This window comes from Vicugna pacos, chromosome 16 (genome assembly GCF_048564905.1).
Source record: "Vicugna pacos chromosome 16, VicPac4, whole genome shotgun sequence".
NCBI classification, from domain to species: domain Eukaryota; kingdom Metazoa; phylum Chordata; class Mammalia; order Artiodactyla; family Camelidae; genus Vicugna; species Vicugna pacos.
The window spans coordinates 52,566,230-52,590,556 of NC_133002.1; the positions used below are offsets into that span (position 1 = coordinate 52,566,230).

The following is a 24,327-nucleotide window of genomic DNA, read 5'->3' on the forward strand; positions in this document are numbered from 1 at the left end:
AAAGAGGAATGAAATCGATCAGGGATGATGGGCGCTTCACAACATCATTTGGTTCTTTTCTCTGTCCCGCAGTAATAGTCATCATTTGTTTAGCACTTCACACAGGTTAACTCATTGGATCCTTACAACATCATCATGGCAGGTAACAGGAACTGAAGGGGTTAAATGCACGTACTTGCCCTGGGGCCACTTAACCAGTGAGGGGATGAGGATTTGAACCCCAGAGCTCCTGTTCTCAGTCACTAAGCTCCACCACCCCTATGCTTCCCCCACATGGGTGGTGACCAGCTCCAGCGTCTTCCCAGGAAAGGTTCAGCTGCTGATCACTGGCTTATAGGATTTATCTGCTCTTTCTTTCTTCAGAGGTGAGCAAGCATTTGTCACCTCCCCGCCCCTGGTCCTCAGTGATGCCACTAGGATACCATTTCCACCCCAAAATGCCCCAGTCCCTTGGACCCCCCTCAGGGGCACCTCCACACGTCCTCCAGGCTTGAATAAACCTGGCTTCTAAGTTCTCAGCTGCCTCTTCCCATCTCCAGGTGAGCCTTCCTTCACCGTGGAGACTTCATCTGATCTCCTGGTGGTATCAGATTTCTGGACAACCGAAGGGAAGGAGTCATTCCTGTTCACTGTCCCTGTTTTATTGGCTTCCTCTTCCCGTCTTTAACGGGAGTGGGAGGCCGGTGAGTTTGCACCAGCCTTTCCTGCCTGCTTATGCTACTGAATAAGAAATAGCTAAGATTTCCTGAGTGCTTACTACGTGGCCAGCACTAATCTTATCACAAGTACCCTATGAGGTAGCGTATCTTCAATTTACAGATGAATCCATAGCAACAGAGAGGTTGAGTCATTTGCCTAAAGCCACACAGCTTGTAGGAGTTTGAGCTAGGATGCAAATCCAGACCCAGCCCTTCCTCCCGGGGCTGTGTAATTATCTCCTCTGTAATAGTGCCTGTCCCTTTCCACCAGGCTCTTCTTCTCCTCTCTCCTCCCTACCCACCTTGTCCTGAGGGACAGGGTGCCCCCACCTCCCCAGGTCCTCTTCCACTCTGCACAAACCTGCACTCTCTCTGGTCTCTCCCTCCCTTCACACTTCGTCTGGCCTTCTCAGCCTTCTCCCGGTCCCTAAAATGCCACCCTCCTGCTTCCTAAGGTGAGAGGACCTGAGGAACCCGCAGAGCATCCCTGGGCAAGGTGGGTGACACAACTTGGGTAGAGAGGGAAAGAGGCCTTTCCGCATCTGGTTTCTGGTGCGTGTCCTCCTGCAAGAACCAAGGGGGATGTGAACCGTGTGTAGCAGAGACACCTACTGGCTGCTCTGAGAACAGGGCCCTGGAAACCCGGGAACAGGCTCATGCTTCAGAGGGCAGGTAGATGTAGCTACTCGGCAGGGTTTTCTGTCTGTTCCGTTCCCCTCTCAGGCCAGGCTAGACTGGTCCCTGAGAAGGCCTGAGAGGACCAGTTCCCCCTCTCTCTTCTCTCTCTCTCTACTCCCTCTCCCTCTCTCTCTCCTCCCTCTCCCTCTCTCTCTTTCTCTCGCCCTGCCTTGCAGACCAAGCCAAAGGGAGGAGGTAATTTTATTGCGAAGCATCAGCCCCTGAGGATGACAGGCTGCTCACCACTTCGTCCGCTTGTCAAGAAGGAGGGGCAGAGCCATTTATAGCCAAGTAAACAAAGGGGAGTTTTTCTGTCATGTAAATGGAGGGAGGGTCGCAGCTCACGCAGGTCGATTGGACTGACGTGAAGTGTGTTATTCGCGAGGGACTGTCCTCCCTGGCCGCCTGTCTCCCTTTGAATCAGGATTTACAACCCCGTATCCAGGGCCAGGCATCATTTGATGTAGACAAATGAGACCCACCATTCTGGTTAATTGCCACAATTTGCCAGTTCAAATATTGAGCTAGAAGGTGTCTGGTGGAGAGAGTAACCACTTCCTAGGAAATCACTGAGCTAAGACAGCCAGGGAGATTCGTCCTCAGATGGTCTGCCAAAGAGCAGGGACACCACTGCCAGCAACAACCACTCCCCAACCTTTCCCCCCTTAGAGAAGAACATGAGGGCCGGAGTGATTACACGTAGGTGTGGGGTGCAGTTGTTTCCCAGGTGTATCCAAAGTATTTCCAAGCTTCTGTCCCGTCTGAATGAACCTTCTTCCCCAATTCATTTCTTCTTCTGAACCGGGGCCTTATTCTCCAACCAACATTTGTGAATACTCAGATGTGTCTCTCACACAGTGGTGGGGTTTTAGGAAATAACAAGGAGCTTCAGCAGGATCACCGTCCATCGCCAATGTGAGAGGGAGATGCCTAACTTTAAAACATCAGGTCTATCTTTTCTCATGAGTGTACTCGTCTAAGGCAAGTCCAAGGAGTTTACAAACTCTGAGTGAAGAAGATCTAAGCCACAAGAAGCTAAGACGTGATTACAATCATTTAAGAGCAGGTAGATTTCAGAGTTTCCTCAAGACAATCGGATGATTGTTCCCAATGACTTGGTGCAGACATGCTCCGACGATGAGACAGGTGACGCTGGATGGTGTAAACATGGAAGGCTTCTCGGAGGAGGAGGGTTTCACAGGGCTCTTAAAGGATAAATAGGCTTTGACAGGAGGAGGAATGCCAAGCGCAGAAGGCATGCGAGGAAATAAGCCCGTTTGTTTGCGACAGGAAACATGATAATAACCACCCCCCACCCCTGTTTGCAACAGGGCTTAGAACCCCCAGCTAAGGAGTCTGGGCTTCTTCAGTGTCACGAAGCAGCCACTGAAGGCTCTTGCGCACACAGGGGTCAGCAGAATCAGAGCAATGCCTTTGGAAGAGTGCAGGAGGAACGAGAGGTAAGAAGCCGATGGAATGGTTCTAGAATGGCAGAAACAATAAAACCACATGACTGGTGGACACAAAAATACAGATGCTTCTTAGTCGGGGGCAGGGAGGACTGGCGGGGTGGGGGCGGCCCCTGAATGACCAGCTGTTATAGGTGAGCAGGCCTATTGGGTCTTTCTTCCCAGGCATTATTAACAGGGTGAAGTTTCAAGGACAGAGCATTTTTAAAGGGGGTGGAGGAAGGGAAGGCATAACTCAAGTGGTAGAGTGCATGCTTAGCGTGCATAAGGTCCTGGGTTCAATCCCCAGTGCCTCCATTAAATAAATAAATAAACAAGCCTAATTACCCCCCAACACACAAATCACTTAAAGGGGGTGGGCCCGAGCACAAGCTTTAAGTGCTCAGATGCAGCAGAAAGTTCCATGGGGGTGGGGCCGGGGGACAAAGCAGTCTGAGCACATTAATTTCATGTTACGCAGACAACTGGATGCCTCCAGGAGGGACGGCTAGCCCAGTGATCTCCAGCAGAAATGGAATTCCAGATTCCTGTGTAATTTTAAGTTTTCTAGGGGTCACATTAAAAAAAAAAAGTGAATAGAAATCAATGAAACAAATGTCATGTTTTATGATAAGCCCCATATATCCAGAATAGTATCATTTTAATACGTGATCAGTGCTCTAAGATTGCTATTGAAATCGTTTACACTCTTTTTGTTTGTTTGTTTGTTTTTTGTTTTGTGCTAAGTCTTTAAAATCTGGTGTGAGTTTTACACTCAGAGCACATCTCAGTTTGGACCAGTCATATATCAAATGCTCAAGAGCCACACGCGGCAAGTGGCTAACATCTAGACAACACTGAGTTAACCTCTAAAGCATGGATTTGCAAATCCCAGGCAGTTTGTCTCCCAGGGGACATTTGGTAACATCTAGGGACAGTTTTGGTTTTATCTGGGGGTAGAGACCAAAGGTGTGCTAAACATCCTTCAGTGAACTAGAAGTCCCCCACAGCAAAGAATGATCCGCAAATGTGGATAGAGGCAAGTCGGAGCGCCACAGAATGCTGGGAGGAAGTGGGCACTCTGGGCCAGGTTGTCAGGGTGATGCCACTGCAGACACTCACGCTAGAGCTCAGGCCTCGCCTCAGACAGGGCAGGCTTCCAGGCGCCAGTGTCAGAACTTCCTGGTGCTTTGTGATATGGCAGGGACTACACCCTGAGCCACTCAGATAAGCCAGATTGTGTTTGGAATGATTATAGTCCTGCAATTACCCTCACTGCACCCCACCCAAACCTCAGCATTGTGGTTGCTGTATTGTGTGATTCCCGCTCAGGGCAACTGTGCAATAGACAATCATGTGAACAGCAATCCCCACAGTTGGGCAGTGCACAACCTATGCAACTGTGCATGGCAGCTCCACTCCCAGAAGCCTGGGGACCAGCTCTCATCATCACAGCAACCTCTTCTGGTTTTCTTCTTGGCCATCTCCTCGTTTAAAAGCCACCAAGCAGTAGAGCAACTGATGATTATGCACATAGCAGAAGAAGACTCTCTCAACGTGGGAGCCACGACCAAGAGTTGAAAGTACCACCTGGATTTCTGTCCAGGGTACCTGCTCTTAAGACAGGGATCCTGCCTTTTTTTTTTTTTTTTTTTTTTTTGATAAGGACAACCTTTCCCTCCTCTTCTCCTCCCTCTCCTTCCTACAAATATTTGTTATAGTGCAAAGTTGTGAGTTCACAGGGGGTTGGGCTAGGTCTCGGAGCAGATCAAGGGAGAAGGATTGCTGCTGGTTGCAACAATATCTCTGCAGGAAATCAAGATAAACTTAGAGCAAACTGTTTTCAGTAGAACCAGTTGAACTGATGTTAATAGGTAATATGATTTTTTTTTAATCCATCATCAAAAGAGCAAGGGCAATTCTGAGTTAAAGCAAGAGTATACATAGCATTCTGATTATGCAGACATTCTCTGGAGCCAGGCTTCCTGGATGTGAAGCCAAGCTTCTCTGCTTGTTCCCTGTGCTACCTTACACAGGTCCCTTAAATGCACCGTGCCTCAGTTTCCCTGTTTGTAAAATGGAATCATAATAATACCTATCTCAGAGGGTTGCAGTGGAATTTTAGCATGTCAGGATATGTAAAATGCTTAGAATCGTGTTTACCATAAAGTAAGGGTTCAATTAATGTTAGCTTGTAAAGTAAATAAATTTTTTTTTTTTACCACAGAACTGCCATCTCTTGGACATGCTCATGTGCACCGTGCCTCTCAAAGCAAGGAGCAGGGTAAAGTAGATTGTATTTCCTATCTTATTTGCCCACTGTTGTTAACCAGCCCTCTAGAAAACAAAGCAGGAGGCAAAGGTGGAAGTGCTGGTAACTTTATTTGTGAGGCACAAGCCCAGGGCAGTAAGGATGAAGGAAGGGGAAAGGGGGCAAGGAGAGAAGTGAACCAAGATCACACCACGCATCATCACACTGGGTACCACTTTGCCACCAGGATGCTCAGCAAGTGTGCTTGCTGGGCACACCGGATTTCTCCGGAATGGCTACGAGGAAGAGAGGCACTCCAGAGTAGTCCTCCAAAGGGAGAAAGAGGGAGGATTTCTCTGCCCAGCCCCCACCCATGTCCCACTGGTCAAACTTCCCTATGTGAGGAGCTGATTCCACGGGTTGTATCATCTGGCCCCTGGGCGGCTACTCCAGATTCCATACCTGGAGGTGTGAATTTCCATCTCGGTCTGGAAGGAGGAAGAGCGAGGTGGGACACCAGCCCAAATCAGGGAAGAAGGGGACGGTCAAGGGGACCTGAGAAGGCACATGGGCTCGTGGCAAATGCAGCCACAGAACTCCTTCAGGGGAGATCTCCTCCTGGTAGATGCTCTGGGAAACATGCTTACACCTGCCCGGAATGGCTCAGAGAGCCATACTCCTTATCGGTGCCATCAAGGAACCACAAGGAAATCACTACAATGTGAACAAATGTGATGCATTTGGGGAGGACCCCACCTGGTGTGACGTGTGAGGCTGAAGGATCAGTAGGAGGTGGCGGTCAAGGGAAGATGGAGTGAACACGGGGTGGGGAAGCAGTCTACGACAGGAGGTACTCATTCGTTAGGGCCACCATAACAAAGCCCCACAAACTGATGCCTTAAAACAACAGAAATTGATTCTCTCACAGTTCTGGAGGCCAGAAGTCCAAAAATCAAGGTGTCAGCAGGCCACGCTTGAGGGGAGGAGACGACCTTGTCTTTATCCTGACCTCTCGTGGCTGCAGGCGAGCCTTGAAGGTCCTTGGCTTGTATCTGCCTCATTCCAATCTCTGCCTCTGTCTTCCCATGGCTTTCTCCCCTGTGTGTTTCCTGTGTCTCTTCATATAAGGACACAGTGACACTGGATCAAGGGCCCTCCCAACTCCAGGATGATCTCATCTTAGCGAATTACATTGGCAACAGCCCTATTTCCAAATAAGTTCACCTCCTGCTGTTCTGGGAAGGACACAGGTTTGGGAGAAACACTATTCAGTCCAGCACACAGGGAGAATAGCATGTGCAAAGGCCTGGAAGGAGGAAGAGAGAACCAGGCCAAGAAAGTGGACGGCGTGGCTGGGTGGCCCTGGAGATCAGGAAGCAAAAAGAGAAGCTGCAGAGATACTGAGGGGGTATCCCAGGAAATTCGAAAGCCCAGGGCTTATCCTGAGCCGGGGAGTGAGGCTTTTGACCAAGTCTTCACTCTAGAGAGACCCTTGGCCCCCATAGGGCATGCAGTTTGAAGGGATCTGAATTGAGCTGTGTGATACTGTGACTTATAAGAAGAAATAAATATTTGGTCTTTGTCCCGTGTCTGGCACAGAGCTCCTAAAATCCTTGGAATTTCCTAAGTGATGAGAGCGATGAAGGTGTCTTTTGTTATGTTAATGAAATGATTTTGGATCCCTCCTAAGGATGGGAGCAGGTTGCCAGGAGAACTAACCAAGTCATTAGACGGCTGGCACTTTCCATCCACCCCCCCCCCACCTCCCCCTCTTACCCCAAGAGGAGAGGCTGGAGGTTGAATCAATCTCCAGCGGTTGATGATTTAATCAATCATGTGTGGGTAATGCAATCTCCATAAAATCCTAAAAAGGAGTGGGTTCGGAGAGCTTCCAGATTGATGACCACGTGGTGATTTGGGGCGAGTATCACACTTGGAGAAGGCATCGCAAACTTTCCCCACCCCTTGCCTTATGCATCTCTTCCATGTGGCTGTTTCTAACTTACATCCTTTTACAACAAGCTGGTGATTTAGTGAGGAAAATGTTCCTCTGAGGTCTGTGAGCCGCTCTAGCAGATTAATCAAACCCAAGGAGGGGATCTTTGGAACCTCTGAACTATACAGCAAGTCGGTCAGAAGCACAGGTGACAACCTGGACTTTTCAACTGGTGTCTGAAGGGTGAGGGGCAGTCTCGCAGGGCTGACCCCTTCACCTGTGGGATCTGATGCCATCTCCACGTAGGTGGTGTCAGAGTCCGGCTGAATTGTAGGACACCCAGCTGGTGTCGCAGAGAATTGCTGGTGGTGAGAGGAAACCCTCGCGTATTGAAATTTGTGTCAAAATCTGAGGCATGTTAACCTGGGAAGGCTTAGGGTGGATTTGAGATCTGAGCCAGGCCTTGAGCAGGTGACGGATTGGCAGGGATGGCCATGCCAGGTGGGCACAAAGGGCCTAGAGCCCCAAACGAGTTGTATGTTGGTTCCATGAACCTTTACAATTGGGTTCTGCTGGAACCCATGGCGGCGTTGGAAGCGATGCAGGGTGGACTGGGAGACGCAGGGTGTGGGGTCCCAGGGGCTGAGCACAGACCCACTGACCGTGGGGCGATGACTCTGCCGGCCTGTGTGATGGACCAGTTGCCTCTGACATCGGGCTAGCACGTGCTGAGCCACCGTCCTGTGGCCCCTTACTCTGAACACCCCCCGGAGGACTCCAGCCTCTTGCAGCAGCTTCTGGAGCCTTTCCTGGAGACGGGTTTTCTGAGACGAAACCACAGAGGAACTGCTGCTCCCCGTTCCCGGTGGAGTGGCTGAAGTCTTCAGGTCCCTCCCGCCCTCCACCCCTCCTTCCCCATCACACCGCTCAGCACAGAGGTGGGAACACAGAAGAGGGCTGTGCTGGAGAATGCTGGGGTCAGGAACTCCGGGAAAGAATGTCAAATATGAGAGGGTTCTGCTGACACGATTGAAGATGTGGGTGGCTGGAAGCTGCAGGGGATTTTAGATTTAAAAGAGTTTCTGAAGACACTTGTTCGAGGTCAGTGACAGGAGGATCCAGGCACATCTCATGCCTCCTGCCAAGAATTCCGGAGGCCAGGACCCTCTTTCTGGGAGCTGAGGTTGGAGAGTTTCCCATGGAGCCCCCTGATGTGGGCAAATTCCATGTCTACCCATTTTCCTCTTCTAGACTTCAAAGCTGAGGGAGACCCCAGCTTGGGCTGGTGGCAAACAGACAGACGCCGAGACAGGCAGGCTCCATCTCTCCACTTATGAACTGTGTGATCTTAAGCAACTGACTTAACCTCTCTGGGCCTGTTTCTTTACACAGAAAAGTAGGTGTAAACTGAACAGAGGCACTCAATACAGTGCCCAGAGTACATGGTAGATGCTTACTGTCTTTTTCACTTCAAAAGATGGCTAATGGGGCGGGATTGTATACATGGATTGCACTACCAACAGGGGCTGACCGGTGAAATTTCATTCATTCATTCATTCACTCATTCACTCATGTATGTTACCAATAGTTATTGAGAGCTACTGCCTGCCGGCCACTGTCATGGGCACGAAGGATTTGGCAATGAACAAAACAGAGTCCTGAGAAGTTTGCACTCAGATGGAGGGAGACAGAATTAAATCATCAGATCAATAAATACAGTTGACCCTTGAACAACATGGGTTTGAACCGTGCGGGTCCACTTACATGTGGATTTTTCTCAGTAAATACTCCAGCACTGTCCAATCGGTGGTTGGCTGAATCAGTGAATAAGACACAGGGATACGGAGGGTCCACTGCAAAGTTATACATGGTGGCACCCCTAAACCCCGCATTGTTCAAGGTCAGCTGTATTTAATACAGCAATTAATGATAAGTGCTAAGAAAAAAAATCAAGCAGCCCACAGGGGCCAGAAGTGCTGGAAACAGGGACACATGGCAGAACCCGGGTGGAAATTGATTGATTGACTGATTGATTGATTGGGTAGCGTTTTAAATAGGGATGCGGGGGAAGGTCTCAGATCAGATGAGCTTTAAAGAGAGACCAGACTCAAGCCAGGCAGGAGCAGCCACAAATGCAAAGGTGTCAGGCAGACACAGAGAACAGCCATGAGGCCAGAGCAGTTGAAATGCAGAGAACAGAAGGGTAGGAGGTCAGAAATGGGATCAGAAAGAACTGGGTCTGTATCATGGAAGGGCTTGTCGCACAGTGAGACGGGAGGCATCTGATCGGTTGTACTGTTTCCATAACTACTATGAATTGGGCTCTTCCTTGGGGCCAGGCATGGGGCTAAGCACTTTACATACATTTAACTCTTACAAGACCCCCACGAGGTGTGTACCATTACCAGCCCCATTTTACAGATGAGGAGGTTCAGGCTTGGAGAGCCTGAGTTGATTGCCCAGGATTCAGCCTAGAGGTCCCTGACTCTGCATCCTCCTTCGTCTTAGATTGTCTTTCCCACAGTGCCTCCAACTCTCCAACTTATTTCACTGTTCTCCAAAGAAGAAGTTCATGGAAGGACCCATGTGAAGATAAGCACAGATTGAAGTGAGGGATTCACAAGCCATTGAATGCCAAGGATGGCCAGCAGCCCCCGGAAACTTGGAGAGAGACACGGAACAGATTCTCCTGTAAAGCCTCCAGGAGGAACCTATGCTGCCAACACCTTGATTTTGGACATCTGGCTTCCAGGACTGTAGAAAGAATAAATTCCTCTTGTTTTAAGCCACCAGGTTTGAGGTAATTTATTATGGCGGCCGTAAGAAACAAACACAGATGCGTGTAGCATGTTGGAACAAACCCTATATTTGGAATAAGATGACCTGAATTTAAGCCCTAGCTCTACACCTCCCAGCCATGTGTCCTTGCTCAACTCCTTTACTTTCACCCAGGCCTCAATGTCTTTCTCTGTAAAATGGGTACACGATTATCTGGCTTCCTGGGTTGTAGTAAGAATGAAATGAGATCTAAGCCACTGTGGGCAAAGCAACTGGCAGACTCAGTGGAGCTCCTACATCCTAGAGGGGTAGGCTTGGAGGACCAGATGATGAGTTGGAATCCCTAGTGCTCAAGATCACATACGGGACAAGATCTAGAAGCACCAACTCTTGGGCATTTGCTTCCAAATGCTCCAGCGTGTTGCTGGCAAGGTGGTTTCTCCCTGACATCACCTCCTGAAGAGGGAGTGTCCAGCTCCTGGGCCAGGCAGAAGTAACCGCTTAGAGAGTGAGTCAAGGAACCCTGGCACTTGGATCCTCAGTCATTACTTCCTGCCAAGAGTCTGGGTGTGTGTGGGGGGGAGGAAGTCCTGTGCCAAGGGGAGTCTTAGGGCTTCAAAGCCAAAGAAAAGGCAATTAAGTTTATGGTGGAATTAGTCAGGAAACTGTAAACCTAGGACACTGCCCCTGTACAGAAGATCCTTTTAGCACCATCTCAGAACACACTGAGCAGTCTGGGACCTAGTTCCAACAAAATTGTCTCTTAAAAATAAATTCAGAGTCTAGACACAGTCACCAGGACCTCCTTGCTACCCCTGGGTCTTCATATATCATCAGGTTGGGGATTGTGCCCCAGTGATAAACCAAGATGTTCCGAGTCCTGGACCCCCAACCTTAACACAACCCCACCCTGGATCTGGCATCCATTGAGTCCCTCCCGGGGAGAAACATGGAAAGGAAACTGGAGATGGTGCTTTGCACAGCTCATCAGAGTGGGCCAAGTGTTAAAGTGACTTGGCCTCCGATCATGGGCTGGACTCAGTCCCCACAATTGGTGAAACCAAGTGAAAGCAATCAAAATGCTGCCTTCTGGGCCATGGACCAGATAAACAAGAACATTTCACAATGATAAAGGAATCAGTCTATCAAGAGGACATAACAGTCCTGAACATTTATGCTCCTAATAACAGAGCTTCAAAACACATGGAGCAACATCTGATAGAAGTGCAAGCAGAAACAGACAAGCTGCAATTGCAATCAGAGATTCCAATCCTCCTCTCCTGATAATGGATAAATCATGTAGACAGAAAATCAGCAAAGATAGAGCAGATTTGGACAACACTGTCAACCAGCTTGACCTAATTCACTGGAAATAACCCCAATGCTCATCAACAGTGAATGAATAAACAAGTTGTGCTATGTGCATATAGTGAAATGCCATCAGCAATTAAAAAAAGAATAAACTATTATTCACTCAATGAAATGGATGAATCTCAAAATTATTATGTGCAGCAAGAGAAGTCAACTAAAAAGGAGTACATACTATATGAATCCACTTACATAAAACTCTAGTGTTAGTCTATGATGACAGAAAGCAGATTGTGGTCACTTAGGGAGAAAGGTGTGGGGAGGAGAGAGAGGGAGTTATTAACAAGGGGCATGAAGAAACTTTAGGAGGAGAGAGAAATGTTCCCTCTCTTGGTTGTGGTGATGGGTTCATGCATATATGTCAAAATTTGTCCAATTGTACATGCTATGTGCAGCTTATTATGTCAATTAAACCTCAAAAGAGCTGTTCTTAAAAACGTCTTAAGGCTTTCCAGAAGTCAGAGGAGAAAGTCTCCACCTGGAAGTCTTGTCTTCCCAGTTGCACAGTTTGCCTGGTATCGGGCTCATGTGCTCTGCTCACGAGACACTGGTGAAAGGCATCAGATACACAGCTCAGCATTGTTGGTTCAGAGAGAGCATCCTTAGGAGCCCAAGGCAACGTGCCAAGTGTCCCAGGTAAAACCCCTTCTGAGAAGGGGACATGGATACTTGGCAAGAAACTACAGAGATTTTACTGGGGCAGAGCGACATGAGTCCTTGTTTGGGACAGTGCTGTGCACCTGGCTCTCCTGGCACCTGGAGTTGCAACACCCAGTCCCCCAAGTGCCTCTTTCCATTTGGGTCTATGGAGAGACTGAGGGCCTCCTGGGGGAGAAGCTTCTGGTACACAATCATCATCCAGTCATTGGCAGATATATTTGGCAAACATTGGGTGGTGGTGCTGGGAAGGACCGGGTTGTCTGAGAATAAAGTCATGTTGGGAGAAGGAATTTGGCCAGAGGGTGCCAGACTCAGCCACACCACCTGAAGATCAGGGCTAAGGGTAGCTCAGGGCAGAGCACGCTGGCTGGGTCCTGACCCTGTCCCACATGTGAGCCCTGAGGAGGAAAGCAGTGACTGAATCATCCCACTGACACTGCCGCCTGTGATCTTAATGGTATACACATCGACTCCCAGAACAGGTATCTGCAAACCGCTGACCACAGGCCAAATCCACCCCACTTCCTGTGTTTGTAAATAAAGTTTTATTGGAACACAAGCACCTCTATTCATTCGTGTGTTTGGTCAGTGGCGCTCACACTCCCACAGCACAGTTACAGAGCAGCACGATTGATTGCAGTAGGGACCACATGACCCATAAAGCCTAAAATATTTGCTACCTGACTCTTTAAGGAAAAGTCTATCAACCCCTGGCCGATGTGCCAGGCTTTATTATGGTGTTAAAAAATCCGTTTAACCAGTAAGTCATTTTAAGACTTTTTATTTAAAAGAAACAGATATAGATGAACAGATAAACACAATGTAATGTGTACACACACACACAGGGATATTATTCAGCTTTCAAAAAAAAGGAAATTCTGACACATGCCATCACATAGATGAGCCCTGAGGACATTACACTAAGTGAAAAAACCAGGCACAGAAGGACAATTACTGTATGATTTCCCCTCGTGACAAGTACTTAGTAGTCAGATCTGCAGGAACAGAAAGTAGAATGGTGGTTTTCAGGAGCTGGGGGGAGTGGGGAACGGAGAGTTATTGTTTCATGGGGACAGAGTTTCAGTTTGAGATGACGACGAAGTTCTGGAGGTGGATGGTGGTGATGGTCGCACAACAGTGTGAATGTACTTAAAGCCCCTGAACTTAAAACTGGTTAAGACGGTCAATTGTATGTTATATGCATTTTACTACAATTTTTTTTAGAGAAAGAGAAGGGAGAAGCAGATATGTGATCAAGTAGAATGTAACTTTCCATGAATTTTTTTTCTTTAGATAAAATATAACAATTCAAAGAATTTTCAGACGTCTTCAGTCTCCTCTGCTGTTTAGGACACACAGGTAGGCAGAACCTGTCACGATGCTCTGCACATCCAGGGCCAAGCAGTCGCCTTTCCAGGTGCTCTGAGGCTCATCGGATCTCATTCCTCTTTGGTACAGGTGAGTCCCATGGGTGCACAGTGCCAATGAAGGCCACTGTGCCCAGGCGGCCTTCTCAGGAGAGGATGGCCACCCACACGCTCCAGGGAGCAGGCTGCCCGACACGGTTGCTGGGGTCCCCTGGGGGAGAGGTCAGCAGGGAGGAGGGCCCAGTGCCAGGACTAGCATCTCTCCCAACCACACCATCAGAGATCTAGTGGGAGAAGCAAACAAGATAATGGAAGTAGATGTGAAAAGGCTTTTACAAGTTTAAAGCAAGTGATGACGGTTGGCTATTTCCTCTGCCTCCACGGGGTCACGTCTGTTTGTACAGGTGGGGCAGAGGCACAGGCCCGGGCTAAGAGCTCAGGGGGCCCCTGATCGGGCACTGGCTCCGTGACCTACCGGTTTTGTGACCTCTGGTGAAGGACTTCATGGATCTGAGCCTCTGAGCCTGTTTCCTGGTGTATAAATGGGAACACTAATATCTCAAGGAGTGGCCACGAGGCATCAGTGAAGGGTGAGACACGGCGCTCCTGAGTCACGGTCCTCCGGCGTCAGCCCAAGTCCTCACACCCCAGCCAGCCCGTGGCCCCAGGCAGGTAGCGGATCCTCCCCAGGTCTTCTCTGAAGACTGGCCTCTCACCGCTCAGACCCGAGGGGGGCTCTTTTTACTGTGAGGGTGGTCTGATGAGGTTATCACACACCTGCTGGGTGCGCCAGAGAGGCTCCATCTGTGTAAACCGGCCCCATCCTGCACCCACAGCCCTGTCAGGGTGCTGAGTGAAGCTGTCGCAAGTGATCCCACTGTTCGGCCGACTTCTAAGTAAGACGGAGCTGGGCGGCGCGGCCGGGGCCAGCACTGATTCCTGGGACAAGCTGATCTACGGGCTGAGTCGTGGAGTGACAGCCACCTATTTGTCAAGATGGAGCCTTCTGTGCACAAGAGGGAGGAGGAAGAACAGAGCTAAAGAAGCAGGCGGGACCGTGGCTCACAAAAAGGACTTCGGAAGCACAAGACACCCTCCTCCTGGCCTCCCGTGGGACTGCACCTGTCTCCGCCGCTCCAGGGCTCCCAGTCTGGGGGTGGCCCCGACCTGGCCCCTCTGATGGAGCATTTGGAACCTAACTGCTCACCATCCTTTGGGGCAGCCCTGGAGAGAGTACAGCCATCTGAATTCTTGTAGGACTCACAGGACGTTCATCGCCCTCGGACAAAATCTGGACCTGGGGGGTTTGGCTGTGACCAGATTCCCTTCCTGTTGGGACTGAGGAGGGGGTGTGGAGAGGATGCTGGGTTGGAGGCGGGAGATGGAGAGACAGGAGAAAGGGCTTGACTTGATGCTCTCGTGGTAGGAATCTTCTTGGTCTTCTTAAGAAAACTCATGTGGACCGTCTCAACCGAAACAGAAGTTAAAACCTAGAGATGAAAACAAGACTGCTTCCGTGGAGATTTTTTAAACTAAATAAAGAGTGAAAGCAAATGATAAAATCAAGTAGATGGCTCTGGGCTGTCTTCTCATCTGACTCTCAATGCAGTCGGCACGCATGTGAAAGGACATTCACTTTTCTCCTCTTGCTGAATGTGGTGGAATTGTCAAATGACACTTTGTTGAAAATATTAAAACCTAGAGGTCACGCCAAACCCAGCTTGAAAGCGGGAAGACATTCTTTCGTCTTAGCACAAGTGCATATTTGGAATTGTAAATGCAGATTCTTTGGAGACAGACTTGCCTTCCCGGCCGGCAAGTACAGACAGAACATTTGAAAGCAGGTCTCGCTTTAATTTTTGACAAGTGTTAGGAAGAGGTACCCTTTGCAGCTTGCGAGACGGAGAATGAAAACCAGCTTTCGGGTCAGAGAGTGGGAAGGGAGAGCAAGGAGACGGGGAGCTGATTTCTGGAAAGAACCATCTGATTCAATTTCCACCCCCGTGAGGGCTCTCTCTGATGTTAAGGAGGGGGTGGTCGGTACGTCTCTAGGGGAAGTCCAGTGGCATCATGGTAGCCAGTGCAATGGTACAGGCACCTAGGAACCTGGCAAGTGATCAGAATTTTTCCAAAGAAGGAAAGGAGGCAACAGAGGTTTGGGTTCCTGAAGACTCTCTGTAGTTACCTGGTGTATAGTGGTTTGCATCCAGCCCTGAGCCTTATGGTACAGCTGAATTTTTGTACAGCTCATGGGAAGTTGCCCTCAAAGTTTAGACCTAAGAGATTTGGAACCAATTATTCACCATCCATTGAGGCAGCCCTAGGAAGAGTATAGTCAGCTGAATTCTTGTAGGACTCATGGGACGTTCGTTGCCCTCAAACAGAATCTAGACCTAGGGGATTTGGCTGTGATCAGAGTCCCTTCCTGTTGGAGGCGAGGAGAGGGTGCGGGCAGGATGCTGGCAGAGCTTGGGTGAGGGCACGTGGTGGGTACAATTTGTCTCTTCACCCAGCCTTCCCACACACGACTCTAGGAAGACAAAGAGAAGGGACAAGTAAGGCACTAATGTTGACTGGACATGCACCAGGTGCCTGGAACAGACATTGCGTCTTCCCACCAACCCACGTTGTCGATGAGAAAATTCAGTTGGGGGAGGGGTGGGCAAGTAACCTGCTGAAGGTCTCCCAGTGGACGAAGGACAGAACCAACATTCAACACAACTTTGCCTGGCTCTGAAACTCTTGTTCTTTCTTCCCTTCTGAGCCTCCTACATGTATAAGAGAAAATCAGGAGATGTCCAATGACCAGATTAAAGTCCCTCAGCCGTGGAAGAAACGAGACCAAAACATGCATGTCTCGGTCACCTCGTTTGGGCCACTGTCACTATGCACAAGTGACCTCTTGCATGCCTCACTTACAATTAAGGAAAAATCCTACTGTGGCCAAGAGAAGTTGGTCTTGATGCCTCCTCAGCTCTCACTTGCCATCTTAGCTTTCCGAATCCATCCTCCAAATTCACCCCCACGGCCTTTAAAAAAAACTGAGATATAATTCATACACCATACAATTCGCCCACTGAAAAGTATACAATTCAGTGGGTTTTAGTATACTAACACACATTTGTCTAAAATCAACGGACCATCAGTATATGGATTTACTTCTGGACCCTCAGTTCTATTCCGTTGACCCGTGGCTCTGTCCACACGCCAGAATCACACAGTCTCGATTCCTAGAGTTTTGCATAGATTTTTGATCATTGTAGCTTTCTATATGTTTTGAAGAAAGCATGGGTCTTCCAACTTAGTTCTTCTTTTTCAAGATTGTTTGGCTGTGCTGGGTCCCTTACATTTCCATGTGAATTTCAGGATCAGCTTGTCAATTTCCACAAAAAGGGCCAGCTAGGATTTTCACCACGTGGCCTCTTATCTCTGAAAAGGGAAGGGGGAGGGAAAGCTGCAGGCAGGTAAGAGAGCTTTCTTAGCACATTGACAGTAGGAACAGGACAATGTCAGTCCTCCAGACTAATTGTCTGACACCAGCTAATAAAAGATGATACGGCTGTGACTTTGATAACAGCTGAACGACATGGGATTTCTAACTAAACCACCGCAGTGGGGGAGCACTTTACGTTTTCCTGTCCACCATTCCTTCGCCGCTTGCAAAGGAATGAACGGATTTCCGTCAAATGGAATCTATCACTGAGAGAGTCAAGACGCACAATGAATTTGATTTGGGGGTTGGCACACCATATTGAAATTAAATAGTGTATCTCCCGTGATTTTTAACTGAAGCCACGGAAATTTGACCAAGGTGATAGACGTCTGCTCTTACTGTAGAGATCACTGTTAATTTAAGACACCAGTGAATTGTCTGTGAGCATACATTGAGGTGGCCCTCGGCTTTCTCGTCTGTAAACAGAGATGATCACTGAGTCTCTTTCAGCTCTGAGGACCTACGGTTTTAGTAATTGGCTAAGTTATGGTGAGAGCGCCTTCACCCCTTGGGTCCTTTCTCAGTGCAGGAACCATCACTTCGGCGATGGCCCTCATTGAAAGGGGTTTTCTCGGCTGAACAGAGTGACGAAAGGAGGCAGATCCTGTTTGAGATCCTCCTGCTGCTTTATGCGTTTCTCTAAGATAAGAGAACAGAGGTCTCTAAGAGAGGGGGACAACTCACTGTAGTGACTCCTGGACTGCTCTTCTCTCATACCTTTAGGTAAATACTTGCAACTCAGGGGGAGGCTCATCCTGCAAGATCACCCAAACTGCGCTTTCTCAGACCTTCATAAGCCCGTCTGCGTAAGTCACTGACCAGCCTGATTAAACCAGGCCCAGGTGGACCCTCCCCAAGTCCTAGAAGTCTTTCAATACTGTCCTGAGGCTCAGAACAATGCCAAGCAAGCATCCTCTGACCCCTCTACCCTCTTAAAACTTTGCAGTCTATTTCAGAGGAAGGAAATGAGTTCCTGTGACCTTGGGTGCCAACTCTCACAGATGGGTAGTGATTTCTTAGAGGGCTGTGTTGAGAAGGACTCTGAGGTTGAGTTGCAGACTCAGCCGGAAAGAAGTGGAATGATGGAGTGTGCACAGATCAGGGGCCTGGAGGCATAGACCCCACACATTTGCCACCTCTCAGCTATATACAGCAGCATGTTTGTTCACCAGTCTGTGAACTCTGAAGTAAAGATGCTCAAATTGTCTTTATTCTGTCTAATAATTGTCTATTCTTATTTCTAGGATGAATCATGCTTTACACATATACGTGCAATGATTTTTCAAATACGAGTAGATGTAGCAATAGAAGGCAAGCTTATTTCAAAGAATCATTCAATTTAGGCTGGACTTCTTTCACTATATATATCTTCTTATCCAGAGATAAGAAAAGTCCACAAGACGCCTTTGAGAGTTAAAAGGTGTCCTCACCCTGAGAAATGTGGGAACCACGACATGATAGCCTTCCCGTGAGCAAAGGCTGAAGGGCAAACAAAGGCATCAGACATAATCATGTCACGATGACTTGACATGAATCACACATACTGAATGAGTTGCTTAACTTGCATCCTGGCGTCAGCGTGGTTTTTCCAACAGCCAGGTAAGCCTGTCGCCTTGGGAAGGGAGGTCCTGATGCAGTCCTTCCCGTGCTTATGCGTCTCCAGGGATGAGGGAATGGCACCACTTCAGTTTCTTCTTGATTTTGATCTCAGAGAATGCCAGTACCAAGGCCCCTTCGAAATGTCCACTTCAGTGATTCTTAAACAGTGTTGTTCGTAGCAGATTTCCTCCTGCCACAAAATTTTACCCAGAAGTACAAAACATAAAAAGATGAAAGAGGAGCCATTACAGTTGAGGGGGGCATCATTGTTGGGGCACCCAAACTCCTCCCTGTTGGGCATTCCCTCAGCTCCGCCATGGCTATGCTTACCGACTCCCAGGCCTGGGTACCAAAAGCATCAAGCCCCTGACCTCATGGCCAACTTTACCACTCAGAGTGACGAAACCAAGACCCACAGCCTCAGCCCCAACCTCAAACCAAATCCTATGCCTTAACAAAGCCCAGGCAAGCCAGATATATCATCGTCTTTCCAAACTGATAAGCATGGTGTCTTCACGTTGGATCGCCATGGCACTAAGAGGGTAGCCAGCCAAATCTTGAAGCCTCATGGCTCTCCTGAGCAGGAATCCTTCCAGGCTGTGAGTTTATCTGCATCTTTTTTTTTTTTTTAAGTACAATAGGATGCCAAAACCCCAGGCATCTTGTGTCTCATTTATATCTTGTATCTGTAGTATAAGAGCTGCCTAGACGTCCACCTCCACCCTCTCTCCCTCCCTCCTCCCTTCTTTTCCCACTACTTCCCCTCCTCCTCCTTTGAGCTGGGTTGAGCCGGTCTCCACTGGGTCCCGCCCCTGCGGTCTCCTGCCCGAGCTGCCCCGCAGAGCAGTGGGGGCCCACCTCCATTCCACGCCACCCCCTGGGCCGTTCCTTGGCAGAGATTTGAAACATTTCTATTTAAATGACATTTGAACAAACGCGGAGGGGTTCAGTAGTACTTCAATCAAATTCCGTCGGATCCATTTGGGAGCCCGGTCCCTGTGGACAGTGCGCATGGAGTTCCCTCTGTTTTCTGATTTGAATTGCTTTGTTCTCGGTCCAGGAAGGGGGAATGAGGGGGATGCATTTGGCCCAAAATGAAACATTTCCCTTTTAAGTCAAAAACTTGAACATGGCTGGAAGGAGAGAGTTTAAGCTCCATAATCCCTGGTCCTGAGCAAAGCAGTAACAAGTCTGCAATTTCCTTTTTGGAGAAGGGAAGTCAGGGACACAGCTACTGGGCAGAGCCGCCTGGCGCCCTCCATGAGCCTGCCCGGAGCAGGCATTTCACATGCTCCTGGGGCCACCGCTCAGAATCGTGTCCTGCAAGGCAACTGGGCCTGATTCCTTTCCAGCCTATGCAGATAGGCTCTGTGTTTCCATTGTTAGGGGAGACAACCTCAAGGAAGCTTTTCCGTGGCTCCTGGCTCTTTCCCTCCACTTTCCATGCCTGTGTGGGTCCCACCTCCTGCGCCCATCCCCACGCCAGCCGACACTGCTTCCTAACACCCTGCTGCGGTTGTGCAGAGTCTTTCATCTCTCCCTGCCCACCAGCCATCACCAAGTGATGAAGTCCTGGGGGAGCGAAGTGGGTTTCAGGTCTTCGCACAAACCCTCCAAGCTTTGGGTATCAGACATTTGAGTATTCTCATCCTGCACGTGAGAAAATTGGACCGGATAACACTTAAAGTTACCATTCATTTTGAAAATTGTTTGAATCGTCAAAGGAATAGCACTGAAAGGGATGTGAGCAAGTATCTAGTTAGATTTCCTCATTTTTTTTTCTGATGAAAAACAGGGCATCTGGGGTAAGCACAGCTCAGTGGTAGAGCACATACTTAGCACGTACAAAGTCCTGGGTCCAAGCCTCAGCACCTCCATTAAATAAATACATACATACATACATAAACACATAAATAAACCGAATGCCCCCCCCAAGGAAGACTTTAAAATATATTTTTTTAAAGAAAAAAAGATAAAGAGGGCATCTGACTGAGCCCCAGCCTCCAGGCACAGAAATGTCTTGCTAATTTGACCTTGACCTTGCGCTTCAAGTCCTCTCTCTCACAAAGCCTTGTGCCAGTTGTTTAAACTCCATTGATATTTGTTTAATTCATGGGCAAATGAAGAGACGGATGGATGAGTAAATGAACGGATGGATCGAGATTCTGTCAGACGAACAGATGCTTTCCAACCTGCCCAGGATTTGATATCACAAAAAAAAGGCTCAGAAGCAGGTGTCAGAAGCTGTCAGAAGGCAGCTCCTTGGCCATATACGTCTCCCTTAACCATAGGTCCAATTCTTTCAAGCCCAGCCTTGCCCCTGATTTGTCCATTCTGGAAGAGGAGGAACTATTTTACACGATGATTTGATGTCCTTGGAACCTTGAATCTTTTTTCCAAGGAGAGTATTGCAAACTTCTGATCCAATTTCTTCACGTTAATATTTATGTGGGAAGCGCACCATGTTAATCAAAGCGCTGTTGGTTACAAGTGCCAGAAACTCAACCCAACCTGGAATAAGACGCAAAGGGAGTTCAGTGGTGGCATCTGTCAACCAGCTCCAGGGGTGGATTTGCCTCTGCATATGGCTGAAACCAGGTCTGTAAACAATGTGACCGGAAATCTTTCTCTCTCTTCGTCTCTCAGCCTTACTTTCCTCAGTTTCAGCTTCATTCTTAGGCATGGAACCTAACAGAAGATGCTGCACACCAAGTAGCTCTAGCTCCAAGCTCATCAGGTGCCCTAGAGCGGTCGTCCAATCAGATTCTCTCAGTGAAAAATGAGGCTTGTGGAGAAAGAGATGTGATTAATAGGGTGGGGGGAAGCCACTGAAAGACACACAGAGAAGACTTAAGATGCCATAGATGATCTGAGATTGTAGGAGCCTTAACACAGCCAACCAGGAAGTGGGAAGGCAGAAATCAGATGCCACTTTGTCAATAGGAGCAGGAACCTACTGGCCAAGCAGCTAACTTCTGCCTTCTGCTCAGAGGGCAAGGATGTAACCAAGTCACTCTGCTAGATGATTGGAGTTGCTATGGAAATGCCATAACTACTGAAATACCCTACTGAAAAAATTCTAGCTGTTGAAATACCGTAGCTCCTGTTATGGTATAAGGTGATCCCGTGCTTTGTGGGATGTGTCTAGGCAGCTGCTAAGATATTGGCTGTCTCTCTAGATTCTCTGGGCTCCCTTATCATAAACCCCATGAACCATGGCAACCTGAACATGCACGTGTTGCATACGACATAAAAGAACCTCTCATACACTTCTCTCCCCCGAACACGTACCTGTCTTAAAAGAAAGTGTGATGTAGACATTTCAGGCATCAGTGAAAAAACTAGTTGGTACATATATTTTGATTAAGGAAATGTAAAAAATCATAGCCCGCACACCACAGGGTCCAACTTAACCGACAGAATCAGCATGCTGCCACATGCAGAGGACTGTAGTAATTATTCTTCAAAACAGTGCTTTCTACAAGAGACTTGAATAGGACGTCACCAAAAAAAGGATACCCGAACGGCTTGTGAAGAGGTATTCAGGTCCTCAGCTTCATTAAGGCAATGACATGCTACCATGTGCCTATCAAAACAGAAACGACCGAGAGCTGGCAAAGAAGCAGAGAGTCGGAAAATCGTACCCACTCTGGGATATAACTTGGTACAACCACTTTGGAGAACTATTTGATGGTATTTACCAAAGCAGAACATACGTATACCCTGTGACCCAGCAATTTCACACCTAGGTATATGGCCCAAAGAAACACATTCACCAAACAACATGAAAAAAAAAAAATTAGAAACAATCAGATGCCCATCAGCAGGAGAATGGGTAAGTTCTGCTGGACAGTATATAGTCAGTCACTCAGTGGATACTGTGTGTCCATCCGCTTGAACAGACTTCATATAAACATCATAATCTCATAAACATTGTATGATCCATTTATATTATGTTCAGAAAGTTCCATCTACATAAAGTTCAAATCAGTCACAACTTACCTAAGGTGTTAGAAGTCAGGGGGGTTATTATCTTTATCAAGGGGGAGGGAACTGGAAGGGAATACGGTTGGGGGGCGGTGCTTCTGGGGTTCTTGCGACGCCTGTTTCTTGATTTGGGAGCTGGTTACTGGGCGTGCTCACTTTGTGTAAATGCATCAGGCAGTGCCCTGGTTCACCGCATGAGCTTCTCTATTTATGTCAAACTTCAATCAGAATGTACCTTAAAAAAAAATACTGTCTGGTTCCAGAATTACGCTGAGTAGATCAATGTTGATGAGATTCATGTGCCTCTGTCTTTTAAAAACAGTTCAATTCTTTCAAAAACGATTCTTTCATTGTGGCATCAGTATAATTCATCATGGCAAGCTCTCCTTTCCCACTGTACAGACAGCTGTGTCCTCAGGCCTCATGCTGGCCAGCCCTTTGTACGGACTCTTCTGTTTATTGGCAAGGCCAGCTCTGCTCAGCACCTGTGCTCGCCTGGAATCTCTAACCCTATCCCAGATGCTTTGGCTAATTTTGTGTTTAGCAGGGAAAAACAAAACAAAAAAAAAAGCCTTCTCTGATAGACAGTGAGGTGGGGTGGAAAAGCACAGAGCTTGGAGTCAGACCTACACCATGAACATATTTCTGCCACATTAGGTAAGTTGCTTAACCTCTCTGAGCCTCAGATTTCTCATCTGTGAACTATGCTTGGCAGTCCCTACCCCATAAGGCAGTTGTGAGGAAGGAATGCAGTCATGTAAAGTGGCCAGCCCCATACCAGGCATGTCAAGCATCCTCAGTAAGTGTGAGCCATTATTGTTGTTCTTGGAGAAGGATCTGAAATAAATTGTTTTTTCTAATTTCAAAATTAATGAATGTTCTATTGCCAAACACTTGAAAAACACAGGAAAGCACCCCAAAGGACAGAGAAATCACTCCGTGAAAACCACTGAATCATAATTTTGTAATGTGTCCTCTTACTCCTTTCCTGTGCCTAAATTCTGGCCCACAGCTTCAGGTTGGCGAGAAATAGGTCTTTATTTCCTTTAGTTAAGCTTGATTTCTGTTACGAGCCCATGCCACTGTAGGCAGGGATTCAATCCCATCACTTCAATCCTCCTCTTTTCCCTGGAGTTGTATCCAAATGCCCACGGCAGGTGGAGGAGGAAGAGAAGAGGAGGAGGAGGAAACAGGGCGCAAGGGGATCTGGTCCATGGATCGTGGCATCCAGCTACGTGGTTCACTGCCCACTACCCCTCTCTCCCATCTGCAAGCCCTGTGGTCCAGCACCTCTGCCGCATGGGTCCCCTGGAGCTGGGGGTAAGCCAGGGTGCACCATAGTGGCCGTCGAGGGCGCATCACAGGATCCTCTCCACACAGCATCCCTGTTCCAGAGTCAAAGTCCTCTGAGGAATTGACCTCAGATCCCCTGGGTTCTTGGAGCCTTTGAAGTAGCCCCCACCTACACGCAGCCCTCAGCAGGCTCGGCCAAGTGAGGGTAAAGTGCCGGACTTTTCCTCAGGAACCCTCCAGCGTCTAAACTCTCAGCCTCTGTCCCTCTCCTCAACAACCCCCCCACCATCCCTCCATCCCCCACCCTCCAATCTTAATGCCAGGGGATCTTTGTCTGGGGTGGGGCTGGGGGAAAGTTTGTCATCATGTCTTCTGATGTCTCGGCTCTGAGGACCATTCTGTGTTTCAAGCCCCCAACCCTGACCACTCTCCCCTTCTACTGCTCTCCGGGTCACATCCCTTCCCCGAGGCCAAACACACCAAAGAGCTGAACTTTAATGCCAAGAGAGTGGGCTGGGAGGAGGTTCAGCAAAGGGTAAAAGGCAATGGAGATACAAAAATATCCCTTCATGTTGGAAAGATATTGCCTACACGTGCCCGCACACACACGCCAGTACGATGCGGCTTTGTGGCCTCATTTTTCCACATAGTGATGGGTTATGAACCCATCCCTGTATCATTATGGTATTTTTTTTATTGACTGCATGCCGTCATGCATTACTTGACTCTACCCAGTGTTGGAGAAATACATCACACATCTTCCTTGACTTG

General features: G+C 48.3%; 1 long non-coding RNA gene across 1 annotated transcript; it reads left to right on the plus strand.

Moving 5' to 3' along the window:
• The first annotated feature begins 1,002 nt into the window (after window positions 1-1,002).
• Window positions 1,003-9,760, plus strand: LOC140686341 (uncharacterized). Its single transcript, XR_012060083.1, has 4 exons — window positions 1,003-1,194; window positions 2,708-2,836; window positions 5,052-5,108; window positions 9,520-9,760. It is a non-coding gene; the product is annotated as an uncharacterized lncRNA (long non-coding RNA).
• The last annotated feature ends 14,567 nt before the right edge of the window (window positions 9,761-24,327 follow it).